Raw genomic sequence first — 18,454 nt, forward strand, 5'->3', positions numbered from 1 at the left:
CCATTTGGAATTAATACTGGGGTTAAACTTTGTTCAATTCAGATGGCCTCATATTTGGGCTTCAATCCAACTGTCTACCATTTTTGTAGACTTTTTATTAAAGTCTCAGATAGCCAAAGTTTCAGGCTATTAATGCCACATAATTTCTGTCACAGTTACTCCCTCTCTATCATATAAAAGTAGCTATAGGCATAGAGAAACGAACGTCGGACTATGATCATAAACTTTACAAAGCTACACAACAACTGATTTCTCCCACCAGCCACTGATTATTGATCCCTATTACTTCTATTGCTGTGATCCCAGAAGAAAGTGTTTCCTTTGGTATGCAGTTTCCTGAGGCAGGCAAGAATTCCAGAGTTTCTTACTGGCATAAACCCACTCTTGTGTCTTTCCTGCACTTAAAAGTTTGCAGAAAATTTCTTGGTTCAGGGTTCATCGTATGTGCTACCTACCCCCTGCTGGTATTGTATTCTCTTGATCACATGGAAAAATAATTTCATAAAATTAAAGAATAAACATGTGCTAAGATCCTCATGTTGGAATTTGTTTCACCCACTGCAGTGAGAAAAACAATTTGTTTTAAACATAGGGAATCTGTTGAGTCTGATGCTGGAAGTTTGAAAGAGCAGGAAATGAACTCCAAGGTAACGCAGGAATTCTTCCCTGCAGGAAGCTTCGGTCACCTATGGGTGTGTGAAAGAAATGGGAATAGAATTGCCTAAATCTAGGAGCAGCAAGCTGCCTATTCACTGGTATAGTGCCTCAGTGTGGAAGCAGGTCACATACACAAGTAAGAGACGCTTGGGCTTGGGAGGAAAGAGCAGGGCTGGCGGGTACCTGGACCTGCAGGGGGTGCATAACTAGGAGATGGGAGCTTGCAGTGTGGCTGGCACTCTAATTGCCAAGAAGACCTTGCAGACCTGGGGTTTAAGTGCAGAAAGAAGCTGCAGTCAGTTGTTACCTGCTGCTGGAACAACACAGACAGTAATTGAAAAGCAGAAAGTCCCTTTCCTTGTGCTGCAATCCCCACTTAATCCCTGCCACTGGCACAATGGATAACACCAATGGACTAATGGAACATGAGAAATGCAGGATGAGAAATGCAGGTTGCAGAATCACATTTAAAAAAGAAATTCTAAATTAAAGACGAGTCAGGGACAGCAGGACAGTAAATTAATAACCAGAAAAAAATTGGATAAAAAATATCTTTATCCTTAAAGTTTCACTGGATAAGTGTGATGAGCAGGTGGGAATGGGACTATGGGAAGGATGATACTTAAAGCTATTGCTTATCAAAATATATACAGAAATCTAGAAAACTATATGTACCTGGGAACCAGCAGTTAGCGTAATGGCTATGTCGCTGGACTCCCACTTAGTCGACTGCGGTTCGCGTCTCGGACTCGGTGGCTTAAATCTCACGCTGGGTGCGTGTGCGTGCGTGCCCAAGATCCCAAGAGGAGAATGGAGAATAAGGGATTGCAGCGTGACCATCCCCCCTGGGGGGTGATTTCTCGCTTTCTGTCTCTATGTCTCTCTCTGTCTGTCTGGCGAGCGCACGCGCCCTATAGCGAAAACTTCTAAAACAAAACAAAACAAAAAAAAAACTATATGTTCCTACCTTTGAAAAAAGCAAATACTTTATGTACCAAAAGTCAGTTTTTGCCCATTTATGTGTTTAAAAATATGTGTCTTCTATGCACATAGTCCTGTGCTATATCTTAAGCGATGCAAAATAGTATTTTTTTAAAATATTTGCAATTGCATAATAAAGTTTATGGATGATAGTATTAACTAAAGAACTCAGACCTAATTTAGTAGAAATTTTGAATATTTTTAAGTTATGATTTCTTGGGATTTGCAGATAGTGTGGTGGTTAAGGGTGCTGGACTTCCACATGGCAGACCACAGTTCAGGTCCCAGACAGGGTGTCTTTCTTTCTCATTTTCTCTCCCTCTCTCTCTCTTTCTCCCATTCTGTCCCTCTCTAGTCAAATTAAAATAAAGAGAATAAAATCAATAAAGTAATTTTCAAAAGATATGATCTCTTAATGACAATATCAGAAAAGATATCCTCTCATACCTAGTCCATGTTCTCCTTTTCTTGATCATCTCCATTTTCCCCATCATTTCCTTTAAATTAATTCAAACATGGTTCCCACTGCATTTGATTAATACAACTATAACGAGGTTTTGAAGATACTCACCTTTTATTTTTTTGCAGTAATTATTTGTTGAAAAAGTCAAGTTGTGTGTCCTATAGACTGTTTGACATTCTGGGCCTGTCTGATAGCTACCTTATGGTGAGGCACACTTTGATTTTCGCCCTCTGCTATTTCCTGAATAGTAGTAGAGCTAAAGATTTGATTCAACTCATTATAGTGCTTTTGCATTAAGAACGCATCATCAGTGCTGCTGTGTATTTCACATTATAGTGTATGAAAATTTTACTGTATTCGTTGCTGAGAATTGGAAGATATCCAGCATGAAGTCTAATTTTTAGAGAAGTATGTCAAGGCATTATTGAGTATGAGCTGATGATGAGCTTAATGGTATAAAATAAATGTCTCAACCAAAAATGTCATTACTTCTTGAAAAAGTGATGGATATACTTCCTTTCTATCACAGCCAACATTATTAATGCAAATGTGTCAAAATAGTGGGATGAAGCTGACAAGGAGGTTAATGTGTAAATGATGCAGAAATGACAGAAATTCATTGCATGTTAGTCAATGGACCAAAAGGACACCAGAAGATAAAAATCAATCAGAAGCTTAGAAAAAGAAAAGAATAATTTGTAGAAAATAATTATCCAAGAATTATAAAATAATTATATTATTCATAAAAGAGCTTGTTATAGATTTCAGGATGTTAAACATTTGCACTGTGGTACTCTATATTGTTTTAAAAAAAACATTAATGACAGTGGACAATATATTTTATTTAACTTTAAAAATTATGCTCAGTGTCATGTTAGAGTTGATTTCATTTTTTTCAAATACTTTGAAAACTGGTATCCAGATTTGACCACTCTCAGCTAATCATCAGAATCAACCCCAGCAATTGGTCTCTCCCACTTCTTGATTAAGCAGACATTTGTACATGTTGGCCTGATCATCCTATTTCTTAATATTTATTATAAATTATTTCTCACAGATAAAATAATAAGTAGCATCATTCATGTGCCCAATACATACCTACTAAAATAAAGTACTATAAACTCTGCTGTAGTCTCCTGAATAACTTCTCCCAATTGTATTGCATTGTCTTTACTCTAAGAATAATTATTTTGGAAATTTTAGTTGATTATTAATGTTCTGTATATGTGTGTGTGCGTGTGTGTGTGTATATACACACATTGTGTGTTAAATATATAGTGTATATATATCCATATACAATATTAATAGACAAATTTTATTATATATATAAATGAAAATAGAATACATAAATCACATTATATAACAATATATTTGAGAAGTTCCTTTATTTTAACAGGTATAAGTGTAGTTCACTCTTTTTCAGTGCCATACAACAGTCTGTCATGAAAACATAGAAGAATAGTATTTTGTACATAAAAACCAATACTATTTGGAATTTATTTTGGTATGAGAACTAATACTGTTATGAATATTCTGGTATTGGTCCTCTGAGCAAAAGTTTCTCTAGGTTACATCTAGGAGTTTACATATTTACTAGAGAGTGCCAAATTGTTCCCTAAGAGTTTTTAATCAATTTAAATTACTTTAAGAATGTATGAATTTTCATTATTCCATCTATTTGCCATTATCCAACATTATTAGATTTTTATATTATTACCAACCTAGTAGGTGTGAAATGGTATCTCATCAAGATTTTTATGTTTATTTCCAATTTTTTAGTGGAATTTAATACTGTTCCCCTTTTTATAGGCTTTTACAGTTTTCCTTATATGATTTGCCTCTTCATGTCTTTTGATCGTCTCCCATTAATTTATTGATTTATAAGAAGTCTTGATATGTTCAGAAAAATTGTTCATGGTAGTATGCTACAGACATTATATTTATTAGTCAATTATTTTAATTTTTATCTCTTCAAATTGTTTTTTTGTATTGCCCGAGGGCATGTACATTTGACAGCAAGAGAGAAAGCATCCCAGTGTAGTATAGCAAAGGCACAATCTTTTTCATTCATTCATCCTGGTCAGGATTTGGGGCATACACACATCTGTACCCAGTGTGTTTTTGAAGCTGCCCAGGTCAGGATTCTAATCATGCTCAGTCACATGGGATCCAGCTCCCTTAGCCACTCAGTGATAGGGCCAGACTCATTTTCTCATTTTTAAGTAGAACCATTTGAGTCATAGAAGTGTATAACTGAAACATGAATGATTTTATCAATCTTTTACAGTTTTATGTCTTATTAAAGTTTCCTTTTAAAGGCATCTCATGAATATGCTCTTATATTTATTTCTGCCCATTTTGAAGACTTTTTGTATTTACATTTAATCATCGTATGTCTTTACAGCATATCATATGGTTCTCAAAGTATAAATGCATCACATATCAAGCAAGTCAAAGATAATCTCATGCCCAATAACTTTCCATTGTTGTGTCTGTTAAGTGTTTTTCTTTGGGGAGGGCCTTTCCTTCACCCCCAACTATCTACCCTCTCCTCAATAGTCTCTAGGATCAACACTTGCTGTTTCTGTTATTATATCTTCCAATCTTTCAGTTTCTACTGTAAAGTGCAGACATTTAGTATATACTGAACAGGGACATACAAAATCTGTTTTTCATAGTCTCGCTTGTTTTGCCTAGCAGTATGTCTCCACTTTGTATCAAGTGACAGGATCTCTTTCTTTTTTTCTTTCTTTATGGCTGAGTAGTACTCCATAGTGTATAAGTGCCACATGTTTTCAATCCAGTCATCTGTTCTTGGGCATTAGGCTGATGCTATGTCTTAGTAATTGTGACTAATGCTCCAATAAGTACTTTGTGGAAGTGTCTTTCTGTCTGAGTGTATTTCTTCCCTTTGGGTAAATACCCAGGAGTGGTTTTACTAGGATGTATGGGAGTTCTATTTGTAGATCTTTGAGAAATTTCCATATCATTCTTCACAATGGCTATACTAATTTATATTCCCACCAACAGTGTAGGAGGGTTCCCTTTCACCTTAGCTTTGCCAGCATTTTTGGTCTTAACTGCAACTATAAATTTTGATTTCTGGTAGGAGGTAGATATCTAATTCTATATATTCCCATGGGAATAGCCTTTATTTAGGCAGCATTTCTGAACAGCCCATTTTGGCTTAAGTGATCTTCACTGCCATGTATATTACCTGTTAAGTTCTCATTTATTTTTTAATTTTTTTTCTGAACTTTATCTTTGACCTATTTGTTTATCACTGTATCAGAACCACCCCTTTGTTGTCATACTATCATAATAATAACTGATTGGGCAATCCTTCCAAGCTAGTCTTTAAATTCAACTTGGCTGCTTATGACCCTTTCTTCTACATATATTTGAGAATCAAGTTTTCGGTCTAGAACCAAATTTTAGATTTTTGGGTGGTTTTATCTTATTTTTGAGTGCGAATAATTTTTTTAAATGTAAAAGTTTCTGTTATCTGAGTCTAAATTTATTTTCCCAGTGTAGTTCATAATACTCTCCAATTAAGTTTTAAATGTCTTACAGATATAGTTTTGTAGCCTTTTAATCTTTAATTTTTCTCTTTTGCAATAATCATAAGTACTCTGCTGAGAACTTATATTTTAATTTTCTTTTGATAATTCATTGTGGTTTTAATTTGCCTCTGTTGCCAAAGATTTTTGGTCAGAATGTGATATCTCCAACTTTTTTCTTTTTAAGTTTATTTATATACTTCTTACATAAGAGAAAGATGAAAAAAAGGAGAGAGCCAAGCACTCTTAACGGGGTCTTATGTCACAATTGAGCCCATGTCAGCAGACCCAGATCATGGGCACCTGCCAGGTGTGCTCAGGTGGGCCCCAGGGTGCCCAGAACCATAGCCATGGGGTTCTTTTGTATTACTGCTTTACCACTACCCGGCCCCTGTAGCCTTTTCTATTGATGAACAAGATTGTTTGGAGAATTTTATAGTTTCATTTTTTTTCCCCTCATGCACATGTTCTCTCACTTACTTTCTCATGAAGAAATAAAATAAGAGGTCAGCAGTTTTCTATTTTTGAACAAGATTCTTTGGAGAATTATATAGTTTCATTTTTTTTTTCCCCTCATGCACATGTTCTCTCACTTACTTTCTCATGAAGAAATAAAATAAGAGGTCAGCAGATAGTGTGGTGGTTAAAATGCTAGAATCTCACATGACCAATTGCAGTTTGAGTCCCAGACCTGGCGGCTTGCTTTCTCACTTTCTTTCACTCACTGTCTCTTGCTCTCTCTGTCTCTCTCTTCTCAAAATAAAGATAAATAAATACAATTAAATCTTTTAAAAAGTAATAAAAATCTTTAAACAAATAATTATATCCTTTTGTAGATGTATTTTATCTGGCCATTGTCTTTCAGTTAGATATAGGTTTCTATTGTTTTAAATTTTTTTCTGTAAACATTTTATGTTCTTTATCTGATCATTTTTATTGTATTTATCCTATGCTGTTGAGTTTGAGTTCTGTTTCTTATTGTGCCTGATATTTCTTACTTATTATGGGATTTTTGGTGTGTATTTGATAATTGTAAATAGTGAACTCAATTTTCTCAAGTTTTATTATGTTACTTTAAGGATTGTTTTTAATTTTTGTTTGTTGTTTTTATTATTATTTTTATCAGAGAGAGAGGAAAAGTGAGAAAGTAAGCTACCAGGTTTGGTATTCAAACTCTGGTTGGTTATGTTGGAATCTAGCACCTTAACCATCATGCCTCCTTCCAGCTCTACTAACTCAAGTTTTAAGTTTCGATACTTCTATGAGAATCTGTTGAATGGCTATACCTGAAGAGTACATTTGAGCTCAGTTCAGTCAGGCATTCCAGGTTACAATCAACCAGGGAAAAAATTTTAAGTAAATTTATTGACTGGCACTTCTTCCTGGAACATGCAGAAATTGTAAAATGAAGTTCTTAACCACTGAGAGCAGGCTGTGATTGTGGGTTTTTATGAGAATGATTTTTTTTTCCCTACCAGATTCTAGTCCAAAATAAAAAGATTTGCTTATGATTTTGCCTTTGCCGGTAGAAAGAACTTTTCTAGTCCACCAATTTGCTTAAGATGTATGCCTTTAGGAGTTTAATGTGAGTGTATGTGTCCACCTTCTTGATGTTATACGCTCATTTTCTGTGTACCAAGGCATTATTAATATCCAAGCTGCTGGGACCAGCAGTTGGTGTAATGGCTATGTTGCAGGACTCCTATATAGTCAACCGCAGTTCAAGTACTGGACATAGTAGGGGGGTCATGCCAGGCATGTGTGCGTGGGTGCTCAAGATCTCAAGAGGAGAATGAAGGAGAAGGGATTGTGGCATGGTCATCACCCCTGGGGGGTGATTTCTTGCTTTCTGTCTGTTTCTCTCTTTGTTTCTGTTGAGCATACACTCCCAATAGCAAAAATCTCTCCAATAATAATAATAATAATAATAATAATGGTAATACCCAAGATGCCTAACAAACAAGCCTCTTATCTTGTACAATTTGCAACTAAAACTGGTTGCTTTAGTTTTACTCTCGTCATTCAGATTTCTAATTCTGTCTTCCTTTTTGACTCTGATATTTCGAGTATTATATTGGGAGCTCGATTACAAAATGTAAAAGGTTTAATATTTATATTTAACCCTGCATATGTAGATGTGTTTTGTCAGTTGTTTCTTCAGGTTATTTAGATAATATTACTTCTAGAAACAGAAATCTATCCTCTAATATTGAATTGTGATACTTATTCACTGTGCTTGAGTTTAAGTTTTATGCCAAGTGAATTTAAAAATTATATGTGGCCTCTAACTTTAAGTTCTTAAGAGGAAACATACATGAAAGATGTTTTAAAAATCAGAGCAACATTAAAGAGGCAATGAAGTACGCTGGTGACAAACATACTTGGGGGAAAGGCAGCCTGAGCTTGTCTCCCGGCTCCACTGATTCTGTGATGTTAGATCTTGGGCCCATTGTCATTCCCTTTGTCATTTTTCTCACCTCTAAAATGGACACATAAATAATAATATCTACTTCATCAATGGCCGTGATGATTAACTGAATTTTTATAGAAAAGGTGTATAGAACAGCACTGAGCACATTACGATGCCCCATGAGTATTTCCATTCGGTATTAACAGTTTCTACAGTCCAGTTTCAGAGCAATGCAATTCTAAATTATGTAATCAATATGATGAGGCAGTTTTTTACAGAACATTTTTTGAACCTGAATTTAACCCATAGGCTTTCTCCCCTTCTCATAAATTGACTGATAGTGTAATAACAATAGCACAAAATAGTTTGTTCCTTTTGGATCCTCATTATTGCCGTAAGTTTAGTGAGGATGAAAACCTTCATGCAAACAGGAAATCTTTATAAGATTTAGGAACTGGAATATTTAGAAACTGTTTTAGTCTCATATATTTTACATTGGCTAATCAGTTTGTGATAAGAAGTCATTTTTAAACCAGCAGAAAATCATTAGATGATGTACAAAATGCTGAACATAGACAAAGAGAATATATCACTTTAAAATAGAAAATGGTTTGATTGCTCTGTTTATTTGAACATATTTTTTCTTGCTAAAAATTAAAGGAATTGTGTTTCATATGCTATTTGCTGAAAACGAATAAATGGCATATTGGTAATTAGTTATCCCCTAGAATACAAAGCCATACTACTGTTCTTTCTTAATACACATTTCTGAATTTCAAAGAGAATAGGATATTACATTAATGTTTAATAATTTTTAGTCTAAGTTAATTTATCTTTTACTTGCAGAGTTAGTGTCAGACTCAATAGACTCCAAAAATACACAAATAATATTTTTTAAAGCAGGTAAAAAATAAAGCTAGAAAAGATGCTTTTTCTTTCTACTCTTCAAACAATGGTTTACAAACTATTGTTAGTACATCACACTTGTAGGTAATGTACAAAAGTAAATAAAATAAAAGTCTATGAAAACATTTTAATGTGTCACAGGAAAATGTTTAAATGATTTAGTAATTCTATGTGTTTCTGTGTGTGTGTGTGTGTGTGTGTGTGTGTGTATGTGTGTGCAAACTCAAATGCAGTACAGCGGGACCTACTCTGTGATCTGGTTAAGGGAGCCAGATCTCTCATGAGTGACTATGTGATTTGAGTCAGGGGCTTCAAAATATTGTGCATTTTGGTGTGTGCCCAAAATCCCAACAGAAGTGAGAAATGGAAGAAAAGGAATTGCAGCATGACCATTACCCATGGAGGGTAATGGTCTCTCTTCCTCTCTCTTTAACTCTCTGATAAGCACATGGACCCTCTAGCAAAAAAAAAAAAAAAAAAAAAAAGGTTGTAGTATTAAAGAAATATAGTCCCATAGAATATTTCTTCATAACCCTAGCTATAACTGAAATTCTAAAATTTAGCATATCTAATCCATAAAAATAAAAATGTTTGATCATCAAAAATGTCATGACACATTTTGAATAGAAAAAATATGTTATGATGACTTTCCTGAGAATCCACGATTTATTTTCCAGTAACACAAAAAAGATTTTTCTTCTTTAATCCTGCTAAAATTAGGTAACCTTTAGTTGCTTATAGGTATTCATTTCTACTTTATTAAATTGTTCTTGTAGGAATGATAACAACTTTGGCTTTTGTGATCAATATTTTGGTATTTAAAATGTATTGCTTATAGCTATATATAAAATTATTACTATCACTCTTAACTATGAAACTCTAGCCTACATTAATTGTCCAGTACTTGTCCTATAACTCATAATCGAGAAGACAGAAAACTGCAATTATATATATGAATGTATGCCCATAATATAAAATTTTAGTACTTAATACATGTTCTCACCTATAATAAAAACTTACATATAGTATCTAAGTGATTTCTCACGGCAGTACTGTATTATGAAGTAGTAGGTACTATTGTAACTATTTTATGATTAGATCAGCTGATGTCAATTTCAACTCACCACCCTTCAATCCTAAGTCATGGACTCCATCTTTGGGGTTCAAGGCAGTTGCTAGTATCCAGTCAACTTATCTCATAGTACAGTTGCCAAAATATAGAACTAGTTCAAGACAAGCCAAAATAAAAGTCCATATACTTTTAAGAAATATTCATTGGAAGAACCCTCAAGATACGTTCACTTGCTACTGGTGAAATCTTAGTCATATTATTTACTAAAAATACTACTAGTAATAATCTTGGGTCCAGTTAAAACCTGGAAATTTCTATTACTATGAAAAAGAAAAAGAAAGCAGCTACTGAGGAACAATTAACATTCTTTATAGAGTGATAAAATTAGTATTAGAGTCTTTTTCTTTACTAAATGTTCATTATAAAGTAGAAAGAGGAGAAGACCTTAGGTTGTTTTCACTGTCTAATACCTGCCAGGTCAAACCTCTCTTGCTGGTATGGTCTAGTTGTTAGCTTACTAGTTTCACTGTTAAAATCAATGGTTGGTGAGATGTAGACTTTTTTTTTCTACTCATTATAGAACATGCACACTCCCTGGGGTCATGTGCACTCCCTGGGTTGCAGATGTGTGGGGTGGGGAATGAAAGTGAGCGAGAGAGAGAGTGAAAGCAGCCCTCAGAGCAGATTTCCATCCTCTACTTGGGATTTTGGGCACCTAGGCATAAGCACCGAATGTGTTTTTCAAGTTGTTGGCTCTGGGACTGGAACTGGGAAGTCGCCATGTGGGATCTAGTCCCCTTAACCAACACACAACCAGCTTGCCTGAAATGTAGATTTTTCTACTGGCTAAAAATTGTGACAATTATATGACATGTTATGTTACGTTGGTCCCTCTGTTGCCTAACTTCAGAATCTCTTAAAATCTGGAACTTTAAGACATACAAGCAGTCCTTGAGACTACTTATTTTAATCCATGCCATGGTTTCTGCTTGATCAGATGCTTTGCCCTCTGGGGTGGCTAACTGGGGATCTAGAGAAAAGGAAAAACAAATTAAGCAAATACTTGTCCTATAACTCATAATTGAGAGGACAGAAAATTGCAATTATATATATGAATGTATATAAGGTTTTTGAATTTGGGGATACCTCTTAGCAAGTGATCTCAGAGTAGTCATGGATAGGTATTAAAAATTAGAATAGTCAAAGTTATTTTGAATGAGAATAAACCACTGGGGAAAACAAGAATGAACTGTGTCTCAGGGTCAAAATCTGAAAGGGCAAATCAACGTTCCTGGAATTTTCATGAAGCATGAAGAAATGAGGAAATTATGACAAAAAAGTAGATGAATAAAAGACTTCAAGTGATGAAATATTCTTTTGGGAGTACTTATTTTTTTGAAAGACAGGAAGGAGTAAATAAAAGAAACATAAAAGACAAAGGTAAAACATTTGTGTAACTAAGATCGTTAGCTGTAAATCTTTCAAAGAATACATAGACTGTGAAGCAATAATCTCATTGCTATGGAGTATGATTAATAGTTCTCATCTATTTGATTATTTAAAACTTACTAAAAAGCTGACTAAATATATCTTTATAAATTCCCTAATGGATTCTGTGACTGTCACATTGGGGTGTTACTTCCTGGGAGAGTCTGATTGGTCTGGAAGCTATTCAGTGGACCCAGCAATTGCCCATGGCAGGGAAGTTGAACAGTTTTTTGGAGTGTAGCATTATCAGAAATTTAGGCCTAGAATAGAACATTTTCAAAAAACTATCCAGAATGTTTTCAAACTGATAAACTGCTACTGAAATTTAAGATTTCAGGAAAATATATAGAATCCAGATTTTAAAATATACCTGCCATTTGTTGGTAAGAAAGTCACTTGTCTACACTACAACTCATGAAAGTAATGAAAGCCTGATGTGAGCAGCGCCTAGACTTACTTGCCTTCATGTTCATACACGTACGTGTTAATCTCTCTTGATTGCTGTTAGTTGTTAACTTAGGTGCTAGAAATACATCAGTGAGCAAAAAGAGCACATTTTTTTGAGTGGGACTTTCCTCTTATGGGAGAGACAAGTAATAAAAAATAAACATAATCAAAAAGCAAATTATAGGGACCAGCAGATGGCATGACGGTTATACATTGCTGGACTCCCACCTAGCTGGTTACGATTTGATTTCCAGACCTGGCAGCTTAAAACTCACACAGCCACACATATGTGTGTCTAAAATCCCGAGGAGAATGAATGGAGGACAAGGAGTTGTGACATGGTCATTGGGGGATGATTTCTCGCTTTCTGTCTTTCTGTCTCTCTCTGTCTCTCCGGTTAGTGCACGTACCCTATAGCAAAAAATCTCTCAAAAATAAATAAATAAGTAAAAGCAAATTACATAGACTGGAAGATAACACACAATGAATAATAAAGTATGTCAGGGGAAGGAAGGTCAGTTTTGTGAGCAGTACGTAATTGAGAAGTTTCAATTCAAACAAAAGAATTGGAGGAGTAGCCAAGTACGCAGTCAGAGATGCGAGATTCACTGGGAAGTGAGGTTGTGGGCAGAGAGAGGAGCAAACACGAAAGTCCTGAGGCTGGAACACGCTCCCTGTAACTAAAAATTTGCCAAGTTCAACTTTGTGGAGTTCTGCAGTGGGGAGGAGTGGAGTAAGATGGGAGCAACGTAGCAGAAGAGGAGACTTCACAAGGAGTGGGTCAGAGAAGCCTTACAAGTACTAGAAAAACCTTGAGGGTATGTGATGGCTCAGACCTGGGTATTAATTGGGTTGGTTGTAAAGAAATGAAGCTTAAGTTCCGGACGTAAATTGAAGGTGGAGCTGCTATTATTTGTTAAAGTGACCTGTGACAGAAAAAGTCAAGAATGTAAAAAAAAAAAGAATGTAAAGTTTTTAGCTTAAACCATGGGAAACATAGCAAATCCATTAGCTGAGAGGGACTGGATGCTAGAAGAGTCAATTTAGGGTAGAACAGTGACCAGGAGGTTCATTGTGGACAGGCCAGATTTGAGGTACTTGTTGAACTGCTGTATGGAGATGCCATATGTACACGTCATCATGGTGTTCCGGAATGACATAAGGACATGGTGTAGAGCTGTTACCTCACAAAAGAGCCTTAAGCCAGAGACAGGATGTACATAAGGGAGTGACCGCAGTGAGGAAGGTGATCGAGGGCACAATCTGAAAGCAACTGACAATTAACAGGAGGTCAGGAAAAGAAGAAAAAGGTAAAGGAAATTGAAAACAAGCAGTTAATTATTTAGGTAGAAACCAGATATGGATGGAATTCAAAAAGCCATGTAGAAAGGATTACAAAGAGAAGCAAATAATCAGTCCTTTCAAATGCTGCTGTTAGGCCTAGTAAAAGACAAAGTAAGAAGTGGATATTGAATTTAGAAATGTATATTACCTGTTGAGGAGGATGTGTATGGTGGTCTCAGCTGGGCTGGACTGAGGTGTCTATCATGCTAGGTAAAGTCTCTTCACAGTCTAAGTGATGCATAGCGATTTAATGTATGAATAATAATAAAAATATATAAATTTTAAAAAAGATAAATGAATTTAGAAATGTGGGGTCATTAAAGACCTCCATGAGAGTAAGTTGAAAGTCCTTCGGGGATAAAATCCTGACAGGAATGGATTTAGAGAGAAGGACAATTAGACAGAGTGAATATAACTCTTGAGAAATTTTATTGGAAGAGAGAGTAAAGTAATATAATTCTTAAAAGTACATTTGAAAATGTATTTTAGTTTTAAAATGCATAGTTTAAATTGAAAATGTGCCTCCATTATAGAATTATATGTGAACAGCCCCCCAAAACAGAACATACTCAAAATTAGAAAGAAAAAATAGGAATAGAAATAAAAAATGTCATTATTTTATCATTTTATCTCTGAATATATAGTACTTGCCTAACTTTTAATTGATCATCAAATTTCATGGCACAGCAAGACCAGAAATCAGAATACCTTTCATGTAAAGGAGCACATACTAATATTTTAGCTTGTATGTTGTAGACAACTACACAAATCAGTAGAACCTGATTCAATAAAACTGCACTTTCAAAAAGAGGCACTGTTTGTCTTTGGCCTAGAGGCCATAGTTTGCCAATCTCCTTGCAAGGCTAGCATAGCAGTTAAGATTCTAGTGCTGTGATTTAAGTCCCTGAAAAAAAAAAATTAAAATGTTTGTACAGGTCATTTGTAGGTCATGAGGCCTGAGTCCTAATAAAAGGAAATATTATCTTCATAAAATTGTTCTGTGCGAGGGCAAAGCCAAGAGATGTCACTTAAGAACCTGAAGAAAAGGCCTTCATCAGACACTGAACCTACCATCAGACACTGAACCTACCAGGTCAAGTCCTTGACCTTGGACTTTCCAGCCTCCAAAACTGTTATAGGTGCATTTTTGCTGATTATAAAATACTTAGTTTATGTTTTGTTATAGCAATTCAAATGGACTAAGACAGTATTTACAAGTGTCTCCTTAATGAGAAGGCGATTTTAACAGAGGTCTGCACATGTTTGCCAAGGTCTTTTGCTTGTTGTGCAGGTTTTCACTGAATTACATATGTATCAGATGATCAGATTTTGGCCAATGTCCCTAAAGATAAGGATCTCCCCAACATAATGGCAATTGTTCTATCATAAATCATGATAGCTCATCCATACAAAAGACTTTCTGACTTGCAGCTAAGTTAATAAAATATTGATTTGAAAAATATATATAGTTTATAATAAATGAAGAACAAGGTCAGCTCAGGCAGCATTGTTACTTTGCCATTGTTTTGCTACAAATTCCTCTGTCATTTACAAAACCGTGCACCAGACTGTGGATGCGTGTGAATCAGAAGAGTTTCTTTTCTTAAATGTTTCTTTGTTATTGTTTAGAAGAAACTAGATATGAAAAGAAAATGGTAATGGGAAACTAGCACTTAGAATCTAGTCCCTATTGAATTAGTCTGTGGCAGATACAGAGATTCAAGATGGCAGATTCCTTATAGAAATCTCAGATGGCTTATAGGGGTATATAAAAAAGAGTTAATGGCAATGTTGGTTATTGCCTTAAAGCAAAAAAGTATAAACATAACATCACACAGAAAAGTCTGCTTGCAGTGGAAGGCATAGCTCAACAACTAGAAATGAAGTCTGAAGTTAACTGCCTAGACATATTGGGCACCTGAGATTAGAAAACCTCTTGGTGAAAACAGAAAAAAGATCACATGTTTTTTGTGTGTCTTTTTCTTCACTTAAAAATACATAGCTCTCTTTGTTACAGAGTGTTATGGAGATTTATGTATTTGATATATACTAAAGATTATGAAGTTTTTTCAAATAACTTTCTCACTCATCAAAATCCAACCTCCTACGATCTTAGTCTCTGCATTGTTTTTAGAGGCTGCTGCATACATTCCAGACCAAGAGATTTTTGTTTTTATTTTTGGGGGGTCACATTCCCCCAAAATATATGCCAGACCTTAGAGCTGGTTACTTCCAGTCCCTCTAATTTCACAGGAGTCATGCTTATGCTGTTATGCTGTTAGTCATCCTTGTGGATCTTGCGCATTCGAGTTGTCTCAGCAGGTTTTTTTTTTTTTTTTGAAAGATTTTCACTGTAGGGTGCGTGCGCTCGCCAGACAGACAGAGAGAGACATAGAGACAGAAAGCGAGAAATCACCCTCAGGGGGGATGGTCACGCCGCAATCCCTTCTCCTCCATTCTCCTCTCGGGATCTTGGGCACGCACGCACACGCACCCGGCATGAGGTTAATCCACTGGGTCCAGGACACGAACCGCGGCAGACTACGTGGGAGTCCAGCGACATAGCCTCTCAGCAGGTTCTCATGTCACTGGACCATAACTGGGAAATGCCACTCAAAAGCATTTTGTTTAACCCCAGACAGTTGGGTTTGCCACAAGCAATTCCAGCAGAGTTGTAAATGTCTCAAGAGAGATCTGTTCAATTCATACCAGAATTTTTCAGAGTTTCTGACCTAACTCCCAAGTTTCCTGGAAGAACTGGAATAAATCTCTGGTATGTCTTATCTTCAATCTCTCTTGAGATGTACTAAAACTTACCAGGCTCCTAGAATGGGAGTGAGAAGTTGGTGCTAGCCATGCTATATGATCAACTTTCCTCATCTCACATCTTCAGACTGATTATAGTCATTTGACATACATAAAAGTCAGTAAAACCTGCAGTTTAATTTACTGATGCTTCTGTTACAAATGATGAGGGGACATGCTACATGAGTAGAAGTGCTTATATCAAGTCCATAAATCAATATAGAGTTATCTCTCTTCTATTTCTACATCATTTCTCACATGCTAAAATACTCTATTTACATACTAATGCACAAGGAAACCAATTTTTCCGTTCATACCATCTAGGAACAGCTCAACCAATAATTTTTTGGTGAAGAGCGTGGATTGCAATCGTTCAGTGCCTGTTTTAAAATTGCTGCATTTTTTTTAAACCTGATTATTGTTAAATCAAGGGAGAGAGAGAAAAAATGCTTTTTGATGAAGGATACAGTTTTGTTACTTACAAATCTAGCATAGAGCTAGTAGCAAGGAAACGGTATCTGTTTTCTAGAGACTACTTTTCAAATAAAGTGGCATTCACGGGTAATTTGGACAATGAAAAGTTATCTCAAATCATACAACTTAAAACTAAAGACTATGGAGGAAATAAACATGAAGTTCATTTGCATGGCTTTTATCCTATCATTTCTATTAATGTCACATTTTAGGGTCATTTAGACACACATTCAAGGACATTACCCATGCTTCATTTCAATGTAGCAAAAAGAATTAATACAATTCCCCAAAGTAACAGGAGCAGTTCATGCTCATTTGCGATAAATAAGCAAAAACAGTACAGTGTATCATTCTCATTATCATGACAGTTGTTACTGTAATATCCGTTTTATATGCACTGCTTGTTTTATGCGCCACTCTACTTCAAGAATGTAAAGAGTGACGGGGGCTGAAACTGTTATCCCATTTTTCAACTTGTGAACTAAATTACACTCCATTAGGGATTCATTTGGTGAAATATTCTTTAAAGTATTTAAAATATGCAAATACACTGCAGCCTGTGCATAATATGTATTGCTACAAATTAGAGTAGTTAACTTCTCAAGTTAAACCCAAAGCGCTGAAGGAATTTTTCTATCTTCCAAGGACAGTGTAAGTTTTGCTAAGTATTGTAACTTGGTGACAAGCCATTTATGTTAGATGTGCTTCTAATTAATGTTTTCCCTAGCTGCAACAACTTTCTCTTCGAAAAATGGCTTTGAGAGAACGAAATGCCTTTTTGCTTTATGTAAATGTCAAAAACCTCACTGCTCAACCTAGAGCTGGAAAAAACGACTCAAATAAAGGGAAATAATTCTTGGAAAGGAGTGTGCATCTGACTTGAAAATGTCTCTACAAGAAATCAACTGAACTCTTCATTATGCCTTTGAAACAAAATTAAAAATTAATTTTAAATTTGGATTTTTATTACTGTACTACATTTAGGTACTATATGTGTGTACGAGAGAACAATGAAGACCTTATTTCTACACTAAGTTTATAAAGACTTAATAAGTACTAGTGTTGTCATCACTATGCTGTTCCCTCTTAATAATTGTGATACATGTCACAAGTTTTTGTGAAATATAGCATGAATATAAACCCACAGCTCTATTTAGGATAAAAAAAATTTAAAAAATTAAATTTATTTTCCTGAGAAAGTAAAGAAACTGACATTTTGTAGAATGCAAGGTAACTTGTAATTAAGCCTAAATTTTACAAATTGAGGAAATACCAAAAGAAATTTTCCCTATTTTAAACAAAAACTATTCCTTCAAAAGTAAATTTGTGGGTATTTTGGAAGGATGTACTATCTATATTCTATGTCAATCTGTTTTAACTTCAAAGGTAATAATAAGCAGAAGTATCTCACCTGCTATATATTATATAAGACTGACATTAGTAAAATCAATTTTTAAATTTTGGTATAAGAATATTGATCTGGAGGCCGGCAGGTGACATGGTGGCTAAGGCACTAGGCTTCCATATGGCCAACTACAGTTCAAGTCCTGGATCTGATGCCTCTCTCTCTCTCTGTCTCTCTCTCTCTGTCTCTCTCTCCCTTTCTCTGTCTCATGAGTGCACATGCTCTAGAACAAACTCAAGGAGAAGAATAGAGGAGCAAGACATTTGAAAGACTCAGATACAGAGGATAGTCTATTGATGGTAGCATGTGTGATACCTTCAGCTGTACTGGTGTGGAGTATATTCATGTCAGGTAAACTCATTTTACAAGCTACAGTGATATACAGTGATTGAATGTATAAAATAAAATAATTTTCAAAAATCTCAAAAAATAAATCATAAAA

General features: G+C 35.2%; 1 protein-coding gene across 2 annotated transcripts in view; it reads left to right on the forward strand.

Annotated features, from left to right (window-relative positions):
- Positions 1–18,454, forward strand: part of LRRTM4 (leucine rich repeat transmembrane neuronal 4) — an 847,085-nt gene that overhangs the window by 483,137 nt on the left and 345,494 nt on the right. The window contains exon 1 of one of the 2 annotated variants that reach the window (XR_003549825.1): positions 13,082–13,294. The exons of the other annotated variant lie outside the window; for it this stretch is intronic. The gene's annotated coding sequence lies outside the window, so the exon portion shown is untranslated. Of the gene's footprint in view, positions 1–13,081; positions 13,295–18,454 lie in introns of those variants that run through there. 2 annotated transcript variants of the gene reach the window in all.

Source organism: Tupaia chinensis, unplaced genomic scaffold (genome assembly GCF_000334495.1).
Source record: "Tupaia chinensis unplaced genomic scaffold, TupChi_1.0 Scaffold000316_1, whole genome shotgun sequence".
Lineage (NCBI taxonomy): Eukaryota > Metazoa > Chordata > Mammalia > Scandentia > Tupaiidae > Tupaia > Tupaia belangeri.